We start from the raw sequence: 20852 nt of genomic DNA, 5'->3' as shown, positions 1-20852 counted from the left end.
AACATGAAATTGTTAAACCACCTCTGACCAGTGTATGTCAGAACTTGTTAATTAGGTTAGCAGCAGAGGGGAAGGAGGAAGTATAAAGGCAGGGACATATGTAGAGGTGTTTATATTTACATTTTGACAATAGCCATCCATGTATGCACATCTCTTTTGGCTGTACTGCAGGAATACATTAAGTAATTCAATGGATACATACCTTCTTGTTAATATTTTAATGTTATAGATCTGATCATGAATTATCTTAGAAACAATATACTTAGTGTACTCTGCTGCATTCTGCTTAATTTTAAATTGAGCATTAAGGGAAGGCTGGTTTGAGGTAACTCTGCCAATACTTTTATCTAGAGACATGTTGTGATTTTTGTCTTCTATGAAATTTTTGTCCCAGGAATGGTGGGATTGCATTTTTTTCTAACAAATTGAGTTGGTATAGTATATTTTTGATTATCAAAACACTCTCATATCTTTGGAATTTTGAATTAGCAAATATTCACAATGTTTGAAAAAGTATGATACATACTGTACAATCTCAATCTCATAAAATTTGGATGTTGTATCTATAAACACACAGGACCTAGAAGGATACCTCAAACTGTAAACTGCTTGTGACTGTGAATAATTTTGTTCTTTGATTCTGATGTCTTTTAGTTTCCTATACTGAACATATTAACTTTTAAAAAGTTAAGGATTTTTTAAATAAATAAATACAGGAAAATTCCAATTTTCAGGGAAGAAAAAGAAAAATACATGCAAAGAAACAGGGGAGTATGGCCCATACATGAAGGGAGACAGGGGAGTATGGCCCATACATGGAGGGAGACAGGGGAGTATGGCCCATACATGAAGGGAGATGGTAATAGAAATTAGCTTTGAGGGGTCCCAGATGTTGATTGACTAGACAAAAACTTTAAAGCAGCTATTATAAATATGTTTAAAGAATTAAAGGAAAAAATGTTTCAGGAATTAGAGGAAAGTGTCACAACTATGTCTTATCAAATAAATAATATCAATAAAGAGGTAGAAATCATAAAAATGTTAAACTCAAATAAATATTTGGAGTGAATAAATAAATAACTGAAATGAGTACAGAAATCATTACAGGGTGTCAACAACAGACTTGAGCTATTAAAGCAAATAATTCATAAACTTGAAGATAGGTTAATAAAGCTTACCTAGTCTAAGAAACAGAAGAAAAATGAATGAATAAAAGCGAACAGAGCCTCAGAAACCTGTGAAATACCATTAATGTAACAATATATGCATAATAGATGTTTGAAAGAGACGGGGAAATGGGCAAGCATAAACAAGTATTTGATGAAATAGTGATTTAAATTTCCCAATTTTGATGAAAAACATTAATTCACACATGCAAGAAGCCCAACAAAATTTCAGTATAATAGGTTCAAAGAGATTCTCACCTAGAATATATCATAGTCAAACTTTCAAAAGTCAAAAACAAAGAGAAAAACTTTCTCAGAATTCCTTCAAACAATCTCTCCTCATTGGCCAGAACTAGATACATTCTAATAAGAGTAGCACCAAAATTGGCTTGGGCCACTTTTAGTTTACCTCTTGGGTTTGCCAATGAGCTTGACCTCCTCAGAAACTCATGCAAGAAGGAATGATACCTGAATAAGCCCAGGATTCTGCTAGGAAGGAACAAAGTTGGGTGGCTCTGAGGTAGGTAGCCAATAGTGTCTGCCATTGAGAAGTTTATTGAATTTTATTTGGATTCTCATTGGATGTTTTTTTATCTTCAAAGTCTTTCTCTTTTTCTCTTACTCTTTTCCCACATTCTGCTCTATCTCCTCACCTGCCCATCACTACAGCCAAATAAATTTTAACTATTTTTAGTTACAAATATCAGGCTGATGTCTCTTTGTGCAAAGGCCTGCTGCAGCTCTGAATTAATTTGTATCACAACCATCACAAAACTGTGAACTTCAAAATTCTATTGACTGCTTCTTAATGCTTTCTACCTACTTATTCTCTTTCTCAGTAACACAAGGGTTCAGACTGTATATTTAAGCCAAACTAAACTTACTGACCACTCTCTTTATAAACAAATTTCTGGCTACCATTTCCGAGATTTTATATAGCTAAGTCATTCTCTCCATGGCACCTTTCAAATCACAGATGCATAATAAATGCGTATGTGCAGAAAGAAATGGAAACTGAGGTAACTGGACTTACCAACTGCTCAAATTCCATACTTCATGCATTCGAGTATTACAGGCCCTGGAGATAAAATAGTGAGAAAGCAGACCTGGTTCTTAGATTCCTGTGTCCCTGCAGGCAGAGAGAGGAGGGGAGGGAGAGGCATCAAAGCTGAATAACTTTTGGGACAACATGGATTAATCTGGAGGATGTTATGCTAAGTGAAATAAGCCAGATACAGGAAGACAAGTACTGTATGACCTCACTCATATGTAAAAATCTTAAAAAGTTGAGCTCAGAGGAAAGAGTAAAATGGTGATTATCAGAGGCAAGTGAGGAGTAGGGGGTGAGGAATGGGAAGATGATGGTCAAATGGACACAGAGTTCCGGTTAGACAGAGGAGTAGTTTTAGAGATCTATTGCATAGCATGGTAACCATAGTTAATAATAATGTACTGAATATTTTAAAATTGCTAGAAGAATATATTTCAAAAGTTCTCACTATAAAAATGTATAAGTAGGTGAGGAGAACTAGAGAAGCAAGAGCAAACAAATTCAAAAGTTAGCAGAAGACACGAAATAACTAAAATCAGACCAGAACTAAAGGAGGTAGAGACATGAAAAACCCTTCAAAAAATCAATGAACTAAGAAGCTGTTTTTTAAAATAGATGAGATAAAATAGATGAGATAGAGATAGAGAAATAATGAAATAGAGAGATCACTGGCCAGACTAATAAAGAAGAAAAGAGAGAAGAATAAAATAGACACAATAAAAAATGATAAAGAGGATATCACCACTGATCACACAGAAATACAAACTACCATCAGAGAATATTATAAACACCTCTATGCTAGTAAACTAGAAAATCTAGAAGAAATGGATAAATTCCTGGACACATATACCCTCCCAAAACTAAACCTGATCCCTGAATAGACCAATAACAAGTTCTGAAATTGAGGCAGTAACTAATAGTCTACCAACCAAAAAACAGTCCAGGTCCAGACAGATTCACAGTCGAATTCTACCAGAGGCACAAAGAGGAGCTAGTGCCATTCCTTTTGAAACTATTCCAAACAATATAAAAAGAGGGATTCCTCTCTAACTCATTTTATGAGGCCAGCACCATCATGATACCAAAACCTGGCAGAGACACAACAAAAAAGAAAATTTCAGGTCAATAACCCTGATGAACATTGATGCAAAAATCCTCAATAAAATGCTGGAAAACTGAGTGCACTAGCATTTCAAAAAGCTTATCCACCACGATCAAGTCTGCTTTATCCCTGCAATGCAAAGCTGGTTCAGTATATGCAAATCAATAAACATAATCCATCACATAAACAGAACCAGTGACAAAAACAACATGATTATTTCAATAGATGCAGAAAAGGCCTTCGATAAAATCCAACAACACTTTATACTAAAAACTCTAAATAAACTAGGTATTAATGAAAAGTATCTCAAAATAATAAGAGCTATTTGTGACAAACTCATAGTCAACGTCATACTGGATTGGCAAATGCTGGAAACATTCCCTTTGAAAACCAGCACAAGACAAGGATGCCCTCTCTCATCACTCCTGTTCAACACAGTATTGGAATTTCTGTCCAAAGCAATCAGGCAAGAGAAAGAAATAAAGGTATTAAAATAGAAAGAGAGAAAGTCAAATTGTCTCTGTTTGCAGACGACATGATTGTATATTTAGAAAACCCCATCGTCTCAGCTCAAAACCTCCTTAAGCTGATAAGCAACTTCAGCAAAGTCTCAGGATACAAAATCAAAGTGCAAAAGTCACAAGCATTTCTATACACAAATAATAGACAAGCAGAGAGACAAATTATGCATGAACTGCCATTAGCAATTTCTACAAAGAGAATAAAATACCTAGGAATACAACATACAAGGGATGTGAAGGACCTCTTCAAGAAGAATAACAAACCACTGCTCACGGATATAAGAGAGGACACAAACAAATGAAAAAACCTTTCATGCTCATGGATAGGAAGAATCAATACCGAGAAAATGGCCATACTGCCCAAAGTAATTTATAGATTCAATGCTATTCCATCAAGCTACCACTGATGTTCTTCACAGAACAAGAAAAAACTACCTTAAATTGCATATGGAACCAAAAAAGAGCCCATATAGCCAAGACAATCCTAAACAAAAAGAACAAAGCTGTAGACATCACACTACCTGACTTTAAACTATACTACAAGGCTACAGTAACCAAAACAGCATAGTACTAATACTAAAACAAATATATAGACCAATGGAACAGAACAGAGGCCTCAGAAATAATGCCATACATCTGCAACCATCTAATCTTTGATAAACCTGACAAAAACAAGCAATGGGGAGAGTATTTCCTATTTAATAAATGGTGATGGAAAACTGGCTAGCCATATGCAGAAAACTGAAACTGGACTCCTTCCTTACACCTTACACAAAAATTAACTCAAGTTATATTAAAGACTTAAATATAAGACCTAAAACCACAAAATCCCTAGAAGAAAACCTAGGCAATACCATTCAGGACATAGGCATGGGCAAAGACTTAATGACTAAAACACTAAAAACAATTTCAACAAAGCTAAAATTGACAAATGGGATCTAATTTTACTAAAGAGATTCTGCAAAGCAAAAGAAACTATCATCAGAGTGAACAGGCAACCTACAGAATGGGAGAAAATTTTTGCAATCTATCCATCTGACAAAGGGCTAGTATCCAGAATCTACAAAGAACTTAAACAAATTTACAAGAAAAAAAAAAACAAACAGCTCCATCAAAAAGTGGGCAAAAGTTATGAACAGACACTTCTCAAAAGAAGACATTTATGCAGCCAACAAACATAAGAAAGAAAGCTAATCATCACTGGTCATTAGAGAAATGCAAATCAAAACCATAATGAGATATCATCTCATGTCAATTAGAATGGAGATCATTAAAAAGTCAGGAAACAACAGATGCTGGAGAGGATGTGGAGAAACAGGAACACTTTTACACTATTGGTGGGAGTGTAAATTAGTTCAACCATTGTGGAAGACAGTGTGGTGATTCCTCAAGGGTCTAGAACCAGAAATACTATTTGACCCAGCAATGCCATTACTGGGTATAAACCCAAAGTATTATCTATCATTCTACTATAAAGACACATACACACATATGCTTACTGCAGCACTATTCACAATAGCAAAGACTTGGAACCAACCCAAATGTCCATCAATGATAGACTGGATAAAGAAAAGTGGCAGGTATCTACCAGGGAATACTATGCAGCCATAAAAAAGGATGAGTTCATGTCCTTTGCAGGGACTTGGATGAAGCTGGAAACCATCATTCTTAGCAAATTAACACAGTAACAAAAAACCAAACACTGCATGTTCTCACTCATAAGTGGAAGTTGAACAATGAGAACGTATGGGCATGGGGAGGGGAACATCACACACTGGGGCCTACCTGGGGGTGGAGAGCAAGGGGAGGGATAGCATGAGGAGAAATACCTAATGTAGATGACAGGTTGATGGGTGCAGCAAACCACCATGGCACGTGTAGGCTTATGTAACAAACCTGCACGTTCTTCATATGTATCCCAGAACTTAAAGTATAAAAAAAGAAAGAAAAGAAATATTTATGCTAAAAAACCAATGCTTCTTGCTTAGGTTCCCTATATTTACAATCACATTTATTTTGAAAAACATTCTAGATCTAATGTTATATTTATAATTCTTCAATAAAATCAATGATGGCTTCAATAAAACAATGGCACTATAATTTATATGTAAAATTAAGACTCTAATAAGCATCCTGTTGATTAATCTTTAAGAAAACAGGGTAATGTATGTTTTTTTTTTAAGTCTAAAAATATATATGGTTAAAATAAAAAAGAGAATAAAAGAAAAGGAGAAGGAAGAGTAAACGGGACTTTGTCTTGCGTCTTAGGTACCAGCTAGGCCACAGTGGGGTAGAGCCCTAAGTAGGTTCTTCCAGGCCTTGGCTCTTTGATGGGATGTCTTGAACTGCCCTGGGTCAGAGGAGAGCCCACTTTCCTGAAGGCAGAATCCCAGGACTAGCAGCATTCACCACAGGCTGACTGAAGAGCCTTTGGGCCTTGAGTGAACATCAGCAGCAGCCAGGCAGTTCTCACTATGGACCTGGGATGTCAGTGGCTATGGGGACACTCCTCTGCTTGTGAAAAGCAGAAGGAAGAGTGGGATTCTTTCTTGTGGTTTGGGTGCCAACTCAGCTGCAGTAGAAGAAAGCACCAAGTAGATCCCTAAGATTTCTGACTCCAGGCACTGGCTCACATGGCCTCTCTGGACCCATTTGGGGCTGGGATTAATTTGCTACCCTGAAGAGAAGAACACAAGCCTGACTGGCCTCACCACCATTGTGGAGCCCTAGGACCTTGAGCAAACAAAGAGGGTAGCCAAGCTGTGGTTACCATGAGCATTGGGCAAGACCCACTGTTCTGCTGGCTTCAGGTCTGAGCCAGCACACTCCCAGTGGTGGTGGTCACAGGGTTGCTTGTGTTAGCTCTATCCAAGCTCCAGGCAGCCTGGCATTGATAGAGACTCCATTTGTTTGGGAGAAAGCAAGGGAAGAGAACAAGAGTAACTGCCTGGTAAACCAGTGAATTCTTCTTTGTCTTATCCAAGATCACCAAGGTGGTACCTCTACACATCTGCAAGAGCCAAAGGGTTGCTGGGCTTAATGTGCCCCATAATGCAGATATGGCTGCAGTTACCAAATACTTAAATCACAGCACCAAAGTTCCTTCAAACACCTGGAAAGCCTTCCCAAGAAAGATGAGTACAAAAAAAGCACAGACTGAAAAGACTACAATAAATGCCTAATGCTTCAATGCTCAGACACCAATGAACATCTACAAGTGTGGTGATTATCCAGGAAACATGACCTCACAAAACAAACTAAATAAAGCACAAGGGAACAATCCTGGAGAAATTGAGATATGTGACCTTTCAGACAGAGCATTCAAAATAGCTATTTTGAGAAAACCCAACAAAATTCAAGATAACACAGAGAAGAAGTTCAGAATCCTATCAGATAAATTAAACAGATATTTAAATAATTAAAAAGAATCAAGCAGAAATTCTGGAGCTGAAAACTGCAGCTGACAAACTGAAGACTGCATTAGAGTCGCTTGACAGCAGAATTTATCAAGCAGAGGAAGGAATTAGTGAGCTTGAAGATAGGCTAGTTGAAAATACACAGTCAGAGGAGACAAAAGAAAATAAAACAGAAAAGAATGAAGCATACTTAGAAGACCTAGAAAATAGCCTCAAAGTGGACAAATCTAAGAGTTATTGGCCATAAAAAGGAGGTAGGGAGAAATCAGGACAGAAAGTTCATTTGAAGCAATAATAACAGAATTTCACAAACCTAGAGAATGATATCAATATTCAAGTAAAAGAAGGTTGCAGACCAGCAAGCAGATTTAGCCCAAAGAAGACTACCTAAAAACATTTAATAATCAAACTTCCAAAGATCAAAGACAAAGGAAGAATCTTAAAAGCAGCAAGAGAAAAAAAGTAATGTACAATTGAGCTCGATTATGTCTGGCAGCAGACCTCTCAATGAAAACCTTATAGGCCAAGAGGGACTGGTGTGACATATTTAAAGTGTTGAAGGAAAAAACTTTTATCCTAAAATAGTGTATCAAATGAAAATATCCTTCAAATATGAAGAAGAAATAAAGATTTTCTCAGACAAATAAAAACTGAGGGATTTCATCAACACCAAACCTATCCTACAAGAAATGTTAAAAAAAATTTTCAATATGAAAGTAAAGGATGTTAATGAGCAAAAAGAAATCATCTGAAGGTACACAACTCATGGGTAATAGTAAGTACATAGAAAAACATAGAATATTATAACACTGTAATTGTGGTGTGTAAACTTCTCATATCTTGAGTAAAAAGACTAAAAGGTGAACTGATAAACAAAAATAAAATAAAATAACTACAGGCCGGGCACAGTGGCTCACACCTGTAATCCCAGCATTTTGGGAGGCCGAGGAGGGCGGATCATGAGGTCAGGAGATCGACACCATCCTAGCTAACACGGTGAAACCTCATCTCTACTAAAAATACAAAAATTAGCCAGCATAGTGGCAGGCGCCTGTAGTCCTAGCTACTTGGGAGGCTGAGGCAGGAGAATGGCGTGAACCTGGGAGGTGGAGCTTGTAGTGAGCCGAGACCGCGCCACTGCACTCCAGCCTGGGTGACAGAGTGAGACTCTGTCTCAAAAATAATAATAATAATAACTACAACAACTTTTTAAGACATATTCAGTACAATAAGGTATAAATAGAAACAACAAAACGTTAAAATATGGGGGGATGAAGTTAAAGTGTAAACATCTTGTTAGCTTTTTTCTTGTTAGATTGTTTATGCAATCAGTGCTAAGTTGCCATCAGTTTAAAAAAATGGGTTGTAAAATAGTATCTCCAAGCCTCATGGTAACCTCAAATCAAAACACATACAACAAATACATAAAAAATAAAAAGCAAGAAATTAAAATATATCCCCAGAGAAAATCACCCTCATTAAAAAGAAGACAAGAAGGAAGGAAAAAAGAAAGAGAAGAGTACACAGCAACCAGAAAACAAATACAAAAGTGGCAGGAGTAAGTCCTTACTTGTCAACAATAACATGGAATGTAAATGGATTAACCTCTCCAATGAAAAGACACAGAGTGGCTGAATGGACTAAAAAAAAAATTTATTTGTTGCCTATGAAAAAACCACTTCACTGTTCAGTTCCCACCTATGAGTGAGAACATGCGGTGTTTGGTTTTCTCTTCTTGTGATAATTTGCTAAGAATGATGGTTTCCAGCTGCATCCATGTCTCTACAAAGGACGCAAACTCATCCTTTTTTATGGCTGCATAGTATTCCATGGTGTATATGTGCCACATTTTCTTAATCCAGTCTGTCACTGATGGACATTTGGGTTGATTCCAAGTCTTTGCTATTGTGAATAGTGCCGCAATAAACATACGTGTGCATGTGTCTTTGTAGTAGCATAATTTATCACTTGGACTCGGGAAGGGGAACATCACACACTGGGGCCTATCATGGGGAGGGGGGAGGGGGGAGGGATTGCATTGGGGAGTTATACCTGATATAAATGATGAATTGATGGGTGCTGACGAGTTGATGGGTGCAGCACACCAACATGGCACATGTATACATATGTAACCTGCACGTTATGCACATGTACCCTAGAACTTAAAGTATAATAAAAAAAAAAAAAAAAAAAAAAAACCACTTCACCTATAAAGACACACAGAGACTAAAAATAAAGGGAGGGAGAAAGATATTCCATGTGAACGGTAACTAAAAACAAGCAGGAATAGCTATACTCATATCAAACAAAATAGATATCAAGACAAAAAGCTATAAAAAGACACAAAGAAGGTCATTACATAATGACAAGTGTCAATTCAGCAAGAGTATATAACAATCGTAAATATATATGCACCCAACACTGAAGCACTCAGATATATAAAGCAAATATTATTAGAGATAAAGAAAGAAGAAGGAAATAGACCCTGTTAAATTTATGACTGGAGACTTGAAGACTCCACTTTGGGCATTGAACAGATCATTTAGATAGAAAGTCAATAAGGAAACATCACATTTAATCTGTACTATAGACCAATGTACATACTAGATATTTGCATAACATTTCATCTAACAGCTGCAGAAAACACATTTGTCTCCTTAGCACTTGGATTATTCTCAAGACTATATGTTAGGTCACAAAACAAGTCATAAAATTCAGAAAATTAAAATAATGTCAAGCATCTTCTCTGAACATATGTAATAAAACTAGAAATCAATAACAACAGGAATTTTTAAAACTATACAAACACATGGATATTAAACAATATGCTTTCAAATGACCAGTGAGTCAATAAAGAAATTAAGAAGAAATTTTAAAAATTTATTGAAGAAAATAAAAATGGAAACACAACATATCAGAACCTATAGCATACAGTGAAAACAGTACTAAGAGAGAAGTTTATAGCAATAAGCACCTACATCAAAAAAGTCGAAAAGGTTTAAATAAACAACACAACAATGCAACTTAACTAGAACAGCAAGAGCAAACCACACCCAAAACTAGTAAAACAAATACATAATAAACATCAGAGCAGAAATAAATAAAACTGAAACAAAAAATACAATAAATCAATAAAATGAGAAGTTGTTTTTTAAAAAGATAAACAAAATTGACAAATATTTAGCCAGACTAACTAAGAAAAAAGAAAGGAGTCCCAAATAAATAAAAACAGAGGTGAAAAAGGAGACATTACAACAGATACTACACAATTCAAAGGATCATTAGAGGCTAGTATCAGTAACTATATGCCAATCACCAGAAAACCTAGGAGAAATGGATGAATTTCTGGACATTTACAACCTACTATGATTGAACCAGGAAGAAACTCAAAACATGAATAGATCAATAACTAGTGATGAGATTAAAGCCATAATAAAAACATCCCAGCAAGAAAGAGCCTGGGACCTGATGGCTTCACTGCTGAATTTTACCAAACATTTTTTAAAAATTAATACTAATCCTACTCAAATTATTCAAAAAATAGAAGAGGAGGGAACACTTCCAAACTCATTCTACAAGGCCATTATTACGCTGAAACCAAAACCAAAGATATATCAAAAAAGAAAAACCACAGGTCAATACCTCTGATAAATATTGATGTAAAAATTCTCAACAAAATACTAGCAAATCAAATCCAACAATAAATTAGAAAAATCATTCATTAAGACCAAGTGAGATTTATCCCAGGGATGCAAAAATAGTTCAGCATACACTAATCAATGTGACAACTGCATCAACAGAATGAAGGATAAAAATCATATGATCATTTTGACTGATGCTGGAAAACATTTCATAAAATTCAACATCTCTTTATGATTTAAAAAAATGGGTGTAGAAGGAACATACCCCAACATAATAAAAGCCATATATAACAGACCCACGTCTAGTATTATACTGAATGGGGAAAACTGAAAGCCTTTCCTCTAACATCTAGAACATGACAAGGATGCCCACATTCACCACTGTTATTCAACATCGTACTAGAAATCCTAGCTAGAGTAATCAGACAAGATAAAGAAATAAAGGGCATCTAAATTGGAAAGAGAGGAGTCAAATTATCCTTGAAAAAACTGCATATCCATATACTGAAGAATGAAATTAGACCCCTCTCACCATATACAAAAATCAAATAAAAATGCATTAAAGTCCTAAATCTAAGACCTCAAACTATGAAACTACTAAAAGAAAACATTGGGGAAACTCCCCCAGACATTGGACTAGGCAAAGATTTCTTGAGTAATACCCCACAAGCATAGGCAACCAAAGCAAAAATGAACAATTGGGATCAGATCAAGTTGACAACTTCTGCACCATGAAGGAAACAATCCACAAAATGAAGAGACAATTCACAGAATGTGAGAAAATTTTTGCAAACTATCCATCTGACAAGGGATTAATAATCAGCATATATAAGCAGCTCAAACAATTCTACAGGAAAAAAAAAATCCAATAATCCAATTTAAAAATGGGCAAAAGATCTGAATAGACATTTTTTAAAAGAAGACATACAATGACAAACAGATATATGAAAAGGGGCTCAATGTCATTGATCATCAAAGAAAGGCACAACAAAGCTACAATGAGATATTATCTCACCACAGTTAAAATGTCTTTTATTCAAAAGACAGGCAAAAATAAATGCTGGCAAAGATGTGGAGAAAAAGGAACCCTCATACACTATTGGTGGGAATGTCAATTAGTACAACTACTACGGAGGACATTATGGAGGTTCCTCAAAAACCTAGAAATAAAACTGCCATATGATCCAGCAATCTCACTGCTAGTTATCTATCCAAAAGAAAAGACATCAGCATATTGAAGAGATGTCTTCAGCCCCATGTTTATTGCAGCTCTGTTCACAATAGCCAAGACTTGGAGACAAACTAAGTGTTCATCAACAGACAAATGGATAAAGAAAATGTGGTATATATACACAATGAATACTATTCAGCCATAAAAACGAATGAGATCCTGTCATTTGCAATAACATGGATGGAATTGGAGGTCACTATGTTAAGTGAAATAAGTCAAGCACAGAAAGATAAATTCTGCATGTTCTCACTTATCCATGAGAGCTGAAAATTAAAACAATTAAATTCGTGGAGATAGAGAGTAAAGTGATGGTTACGAGAGGTCTCAGAGGTTAGTGGCAGGGGTGGGGGGATGAGTAGTGGGAATGGTTAAAGAGTACAAAAATAGATAGCATGAATAAGATCTAGTATTTAATAGCATAACAGGGTGACTACAGTCAAAAATAATATATTTTACATTTTAGAATAACCAAAAGAATATAACTGCAATGCTTGTAACACAAAGAAATGATTAATACGTTGAGGTGATGGATATCCCATTTACCCTTATGAGATTATTACACACTGTATGCCAGTACCAAAATATCTCATGTACCGTATAAACATATGTAACTCCTGTGTATCTGCGAAAAATGAAAATTAAGAAGAGAAAAGTTAGAGGACCTGAGACAGCCTCAGAAATAGTGCTTGCTGGGGCTGCTGGTATAAGCTTTCCTGATTCTCATAAAAATCCTCTGAGAGCCAAACTTTCCATTCTTCCATAGCAGCAGGAAGAGAGACCTTAGAATAATAAAGCAGGATGGCATCTCTGTCATCAATGTCATATTTGGAACGTAATACCTTTCAGAGAAGCTAGACATCCTGGTCCCTGGAAAAGGATGGTTACATAGCCAAGAAGAGAAATGAAATATTTCTTACTTCCTTTGCTCAGAGTTTCCCTCTGGATATAAGAAAGGTTGCTTCTGGACCCTTGATAAGTAGACATATTGCATCTTAGATTCCCTTTGTGTCCTTTTTTGAGACTCTTTCTCAGCAATGCCCCCAGCCTCTATTCCCCATCCCTCAACTTTGGGTTGGACCAAGACAAGTGTCTAACAATCTCCTTCCCAGTACCTATCCCCTCTATTGAACTTTCATCCCCTGAGGATATGGTATCAAAGGTGATCACTTGCTATTCTATCAACCCAACCAACGTTGATAGTCTAATGGAAGAAGATCACTTCTCTCCCAGCTAGGGCCCTCAGCCCCTGAAGAGTTAGCACTTGTGTATTTTCCCATATCCTTGTATTGTGTCAACAAAGAGAGCATTGTACTGAAGGGACCCTCAATCCAAAGGCAAAAGTCTAGATCATGTAAATATGCCTATAGGGCATTTTTCTAAAAGTTAAACCTAAAATCAAAACAATGAACTTTATTGTCCTCTATAGCCTACCTCTAATACCTCTAATCTAATTCAAATCAATAAAAGATTGTTGCCCAGTGTGCCTATGATTAGGGTCAGCCCTGAAAGGGATTGCTGTGCTCACAGTACCACAGGCTTCTTTTTTTTTTTTTTTTTTCCTGAGACAGAGTCTTGCTCTGTTGCCCAGGCTGCAGTGCAATGGCCGGATCTCAGCTCACTACAAGCTCTGCCTCCCAGGTTTACACCATTCTCTTGCCTCAGCCTCATGAGTAGCTGGGACTACAGGCGCCCCGCCACCTCGCCCGGCTAGTTTTTTGTATTTTTTAGTAGAGACAGGGTTTCGCCGTGTTAGCCAGAATGGTCTCAATCTCCTGACCTTGTGATCCACAGGTCTGGGCCTTCCAAAGTGCTGGGATTACCACAGGCTTCTAAAGAGTAGGGTGATTGTCAAAACAATCTACAGATTCAATACAATCCCCATCAAAATTGCACAGGTTTTTTTCACAGAAATAGAAAAAAAAAAATCCTGAAATTCATATGGAACCACAATAGACAACAAATAGCCAAGGAAATCTTGAGAAAGAAGAACAAAGGTGGAGACTTCATACATTCTGATTTTAAATTATATTACAAAGCTTTAGTAATCAAAACAGCATGGCACTGGAATAAAAAAGACATAAGGACCAATGGAGCAGAATAGAGAGCCCAGAAATAAACCTACACACATACTGTCAAATAATTTTTGACAAGGGCAGTAAGAACATGCAACGAAGAAAGGATAGTCTCTTCAATAAACGGTGTCGGAAAAACTGGATATCCACATACAAAATAATGAAACTGGAGCCTCGTCTTACACCAGTCACAAATAAAACAGTTCAAAATAGATTAAAGATTTAAACATAAGACCTGAAACATAAGACTCCTAGAAGGGAACATAAAGTCTTCTCGATATTGGTCTTGGCAATTTTTGGGTGGGATTTGACATCAAAAGCAGAGGCATAAAAAGCAAAAATAAATAAGTGGAACTATATCAAATGAAAAAACTTTTGTGCAACAAAAGAAACAACAAAATAAAAAGGCTACCATGGAATAAGAAAAAATATTTGCAAACCATATATCTGATAAAGGATTGATATCCAAATTACTAAAAAATCTCCTACAACTCAATATTATTTTAAAAAAAAATTCATTTAAAAATGAGCAAAGAAAATGAACAGGCACTTTTCCAAAGAAGACTTACAAATGGCCAATGAATATATAAAGGTACTTGACATCACTAATCATCAGGAAAATGCATATTAAAACTACAATGAGATATCACTTTATAGCTGTTAGAATGGCCATTACCAAAAGACAAGAGAGCAAGCATTGGTGAGGGTGTGAAGAAAAGGGAACTCTGGTACACATTTGATGGGAATATAAATTGGTATAGCTATTATGGAAAACAATCTGTAGGTTGCTCATAGGAATTAAAAATAGAACAACCAAATGATCCAGCAATCCCACTTCTGAGGACATAACCTAAGGAAATGAAATCTGTATGTGAAAGAGTATCTGCACTCCCTTGTTCATTGCAATATTATTCACAATAGCCAAGATACGAAAACAATCTTAGTGTCCATCAATTGATGGATAAAGAAAATGTGGTATACATATACAATTGAATATTATTCAGCTTTTAAAAAGAAGAAAGTCTTGTCAATTGTGACAACCTAGATGAACCTGAAGGACACTATACTAAGTAAAATAAGCTAAACACAAAGGGACAAATAATACATGATACTACTGATATGAGGAATCTAAAACAGTCCAACTCATAGAAACAGAGTAGAATGGTGGTAGATGGGAGGCAGAGAATAGGGAGGTATTAGTTGAAAGGTATAAAGTTTCAATTACACAGGGTGAACAAGTTCGAGAGATCTAATGTATAGCATAGGGACTGTATTTGTTTTCACCCTGCTATGAAGAAATACCTGAAACTGGGTAATTTATAAAGGAAAGAGTTTAATTGACTCACAACTCATATCGCTGGGGAAGTCTCAGGATACTTAACAATCATGGCAGAAGGGGAAGCAAACATGTCCTTCTTCACGTGGTGGCAGGAGAGAAAAAAGTGCAGAGTGAAGAGGGAAAAAATCTCTTATAAAACCATCAGATCTTGTGAGAACTCATTCATTATCATGAGAACATCATGGCAGAAACCACCTCCATGATTCAATTACATCCCACTGGGTCCCTCAATGACACATGGGGATTGTGGCAACTACAATTCAAAATGAGATTTGGGTGGGGGCACAAAGCCTAACTGTATCAGGGACTATAATTAATAATACTGTATTTTATACTTGAAATTTGCTAAAGGAGTAGATTTTAACTGGTTTCACCACACATACAAAAAAATTGTAGCTATGTGAAGAAATGGATATATTAATTAGCTAACTACAGTAATGTTTATTGTATATATACATATCAAAACATCCCATTGTACATCCTAAATACATGTAATTTTTATAAAACTTAAATAAAAGTGGGGTGGCCGTGAGGCTGGTTTCTCTGAGAAGTTCCAGCTGTCCCTGGGTAATTATTTGTAGTGCACACTTTCCACTCTCTTACTCTCCCAGCTCAGGCAATTGTCTGTATGGACACACTACTAAAAAACTAATGGTTCTGGAGGGTCCTTAGGACTTGCCTTTCTCTATTGCTCTTTCACTCCTATCCAAAGCCATCTTGAGAGGGCCCATCCTACCACTGCCATTTGTCCCCACTAATATATCTACTGTCTCCTAGCACCCTTAAAGCTGTCAACTCTCCAGGTGTCAAACAGTGTTGTATTTCTGGGGTCTTCTATGTGCCAAAGCCACACTATATTCCTTGAAAAAGTAAAGAAAGCCTCCCTTTCTTTCCCTAACTGTATTAGTCCATTTTCATGATGCTGAACATACCCGAGACTGGGCAATTTACAAAAGAAAGAGGTTTAATGGACTTACAGTTCCACATGGCTGGAGAGGCCTCACAATCATGGTGGAAGGCAAGGAGGAGCAAGTCACATCTTACATTGATGGCAGTTGGCAAAGAGAGAGAGCTTGTGCAGGAGAACTCCTCTGTGTAAAACCACTAGATCTCATGAGACTTGTTCACTATCATGAGAACAGCATGGGAAAGACCTGTCCCCATCATTCAATTAACTCCCACTGGGTCTCTCTTACAACACGTGGGAATTCAAGATGAGACCTGGGTGAGAACACAGCCAAACAATATTATTCTACTTTAGGGGTATAGGCATTGGGTAAATACACCCATTCCAAATGGGAGGAATTGGCCAAAATGATTCCATGTCTCCCATATGTGTCATGCTGATGCAAGAGGTAGGTTCCTAGGGCCTTGGACAGCTCTGCTTCTGTGACTTTGCAGGGTACAGCCTCCCTCCTGGCTGCTTTCATGGGGTGGTGTTGAATGTGGCTTTTCCAGGTGCACAGTGCAAGCTGTCAATAGATCTACCATTCTGGTGTCTAGAGGATGGTGCCCTCTTCTCACAGGGAGCACCCCAGTGGGGACTCTGGGTGGGGGCTCCCACCCCACATTTCCCTTCCACACTCCCCTAGCAGAAGTTCTCCATGAGTTCCCTGCTCCTGCAGCAAACCTCTGCCTGGACATCCAGGCATCTCCATACATCCTCTAAAACCTAGGTGGAGGTTCCCAAACCTTAATTCTTGACTTCTGTGCACCTGCAGGCTCAGCACCATGTGGAAACTGCCAAGGCTTAAGGCTTGCACTTTCTGCACCACAGCCTGAGATGTACCTTGGCCCCCTTTTAGTCATGGCTTGGGATGCAGGGCACAAAGTCCCTAGACTACATACAAAATGCCTTGGCCCAGCCAATGAAACATTTTTTTTCCTTTTATGTCTCTGGACCTGTGATGGGAGGGGCTGCCACAAAGTTCTCTGACATGCTCTGGAGACGTTTTCTCCACAGTCTTGGTGATTAACATTTGGACCCTCATTACTTATGCAAATATCTGTAGCTGGCTTGAATTTCTCCTCAGAAAATGGCATTTTCTTTCCTATTGCATTTTCAGGCAGCAAATTTTCTGAACTTTTATGCTCTGTTTTCCTTTTAAAACCGAATGCCTTTAACAGCACCCAAGTAGCCTCTTGAATGTTTTACTGCTTAGAAATTTCTTCTGCCAGATACCCTAAATCATCTCTCTCAAGTTTAAAGTTCCACAAATCTCTGTGGTAAGGGCAAAATACCACCAGTCTCTTTGCTAAAACATAACAAGAGTCACCTTTGATCCAGTTCCCAACAAGTTCCTCATCTCCATCTGAGACCACCTCAACCTGGATAATGTCCATATCATTATCAGTACTTTGGTCAAAGCCATTCAGCAAGTCTCTAGGAAGTTTCAAACCTTCCCACATTTTCCTGTCTTCTTCTGAACCCTCTGAACTGTTCCAACGTCTGCCTGTTACCCAGTTCCAAAGTCGCTTCCCCATTTTCAGGTATCTTTTCAGCAGCATCCCACTCTACTGGTACCAATTTACTGTATTAGTCTGTTTTCATGCTGCTGATAAAGATATACTCGAGTCTGGACAATTTACAAAAGAAAGAGGTTTAAAGGACTTACAGTTCGACACAACTGGAGAAGCATCATGATCATGGCAGAAGGCAAGGAGGAGCAAGTCATGTCTTACATGGATGGCAGTACATGAAGAAAGAGAGTTTGTGCAGGGTAATTCCTCTTTCTAAAACCATCAGATCTCATGAGACTTGTTCACTATCATAAGAACAGCATGGGAAAGACCTACCCCCATGATTCAATTACTTCCCACTAGGTCCCTCCCAGAACAAGTGAGAATTAAAGATGAGATTTGGGTGGGGACACAGACAAACCATATCACTATCTGAATCACTTGGGCACCAAAGCAGCTCTTGGCCCTAGTCTGCAACTTCCAGAGTTCCCTGACAATACAGCCTTCCACCCTCTGCAGGCCTCAGGCCTGTTTTCTTGGAGTAAACCAGAGGATATACTAGACCTCATACTGACCCTGTCCTTCTGGCTTCCCTTCCTCTCCTTCCCAGGCTCCTGCCCCCACCCCCATGCCAATCAGCTAGTATAATTAGATCTCATTGTAGCCTCTGCCCCACCAGCATTTCAGACCCAAATACTTGTTGCTATGTGTTGAATTGTCTCATCCAAATAGATGCATTGAAATCCTAATCCATGGTACTTGTGAACATGACCTTATTTGGAAATCGGGCCTTTGCAGGTGGAATCAAATTCAAATAAGATCATTAAGGTGGGCCCTAGTCCGTTATGGCTTGGTGTCCTTATAAGAAAAGGAGAAAAAAAAATAAAATTTGTGAAGACAGACACACAGGGAGAATGCCACATGATGACAAAGGCAGAGATTGGAGAGATGCAGCTGCCATCCAAAAAATACCAAGAATTTTTAGCCACCATTAGAAGCTGGGAATAGATGAGGAAGGATTCTACATAGAGTCTCAGACAGAGCATGTTGCTGCTGCCACTATGATTCTGAAATTCCTGCCTTCAGAATTGGAAAGGATTGATTTGTTGTTTTAAGCCACCACATTTTTCGTAATTTGTTACAACCACCCTTAGGAACCAATATACCGACCTTGACTAGAGCCAGGACCCTCCACCACACCTGCTCTGAGATGGTGGAAATCCACTCCATCTCATTATGCTTCCTTTCTGTGACCTTGTATTTTCTAATCACAGAAAGTTAAATAGCAAAGCAGAAAATCCTGCTCACTCTAAGGGTAAAGGCGTGGGTCAAGAGACAGACTTATTTTCTGTTATTTTTTCAAAACCCGCCAACATCTCAGATGATGTTACCATTGATCCTCAGCAGCCTCATATAGCAGATAAAAAGAATTGAGTTTGGGTGTAGGCATGGGGCAGGACCAGACACGAAGAGGGAATTGCCCACTCTGACACCTTTGGAGTGATGTGTTCCAATATTATTTTAATATCAAATCCAGATAAGCTGGGAGGTCTCATCCTCCTTGCGATGTGTGCGCAGAGAAGCACGTATTTTTCATTAAGTGCCAGGTCACCCACAAATGCTTTGGCAGGGCTGTGTGGAGAAGTTGTATAGCACCTGCCTACATATGTTTGGCACAGTGCCCTCTCCTTGCTTCCTCTCTGATCAGAAGCACATTTATCTGCAACTTTTTTAAAGTCAGGAAAACAAAGAATCTCTCCTAGACTGTTAAAATTTTTAAAACCAATTCCAGACCATACACAATATTTTGGTTGAATTTCAATGACGATATCCTATTGAATTTATTTTGTTCAAGTGAACACAAAGGGAAATTTGCAATAGATAGGTATAAATATCTGTTGCTCCAAAACTGAACTCTTTTCTTCTTTCACTCCATTTAACTCATGTTTTCTAAGGGAACAGAAAAATCCCCCTGTGTAAATTCTTTGTTCTCCTTTTCTTCCTCTTCCAAGTTTTTCTCTTTGCTACTTTAAGCTCCGTCTTCTTTCAGGTTTAACCCTTCCCCGGGATCTGCTTTGTCTCCCTCTTTGACTCACTTAATCCCTCTATTCTCCAACTCCTTCCACCGCAATGACCAACCATCTTAGCCAGCCGAAGGTAAATCATGAAAGGAAAATTTGCTCTTCAGCACATCATGTTCTTTGATGCACCTTTTATCCCCTCACTTCACCACAGTTGGTACCCAACAAGGTGTGATAGGGCCTGATAAATATCTAATTCCTCGTATGCCGGTAGTCATATAATCTTGAACAAGTTATTTAATCTTTCTGTGCCTTTGTTTATACAAAAAGACTTGTTCTTTAATACAAGTGCTCATCCTTGCATTCAATCTTGTGGCTTCCTGAAATTATAGCTGCCTTCTGGTTGAAACTGACGTTAGATGTAGCCTCATTCCTGAGATCCTGGACAGCCATGATATCCCCAGAGTCAAGGAGGATTTAGTTGGCTATGGAAGTGGATGAAGTCATTTAACAAAAAAAAAAAAAAAAAGGGAGAGAGAGAAAAAAAATTCTGTTTTCATGGGAGTTGTTGCATAAATTCAAATGAACAAGGAGTGCCTAAAACTGAGGACACTCTGTAACCATTACCTCTTTCCTGCATCTCACCCCTCCTGGTGCTCTGCTTCCTCCACACTCTCCATCCCAGGTGCGATACTGGCCATTCAACTATATTGAGATTTTATTTATTTTTTTTTTTTCTGTTGAACCAGACCTTTACATTATGTTTTTTTTTTTTTTAATTTTATTTTTTTTTTTTTATTATACTTTAAGTTCTAGGGTACATGTGCATAAC

The sequence above is a fragment of the Piliocolobus tephrosceles genome, chromosome 5 (assembly GCF_002776525.5).
Source record: "Piliocolobus tephrosceles isolate RC106 chromosome 5, ASM277652v3, whole genome shotgun sequence".
NCBI classification, from domain to species: Eukaryota; Metazoa; Chordata; class Mammalia; order Primates; family Cercopithecidae; genus Piliocolobus; species Piliocolobus tephrosceles.
Note: the sequence above shows the minus strand (reverse complement) of the source record.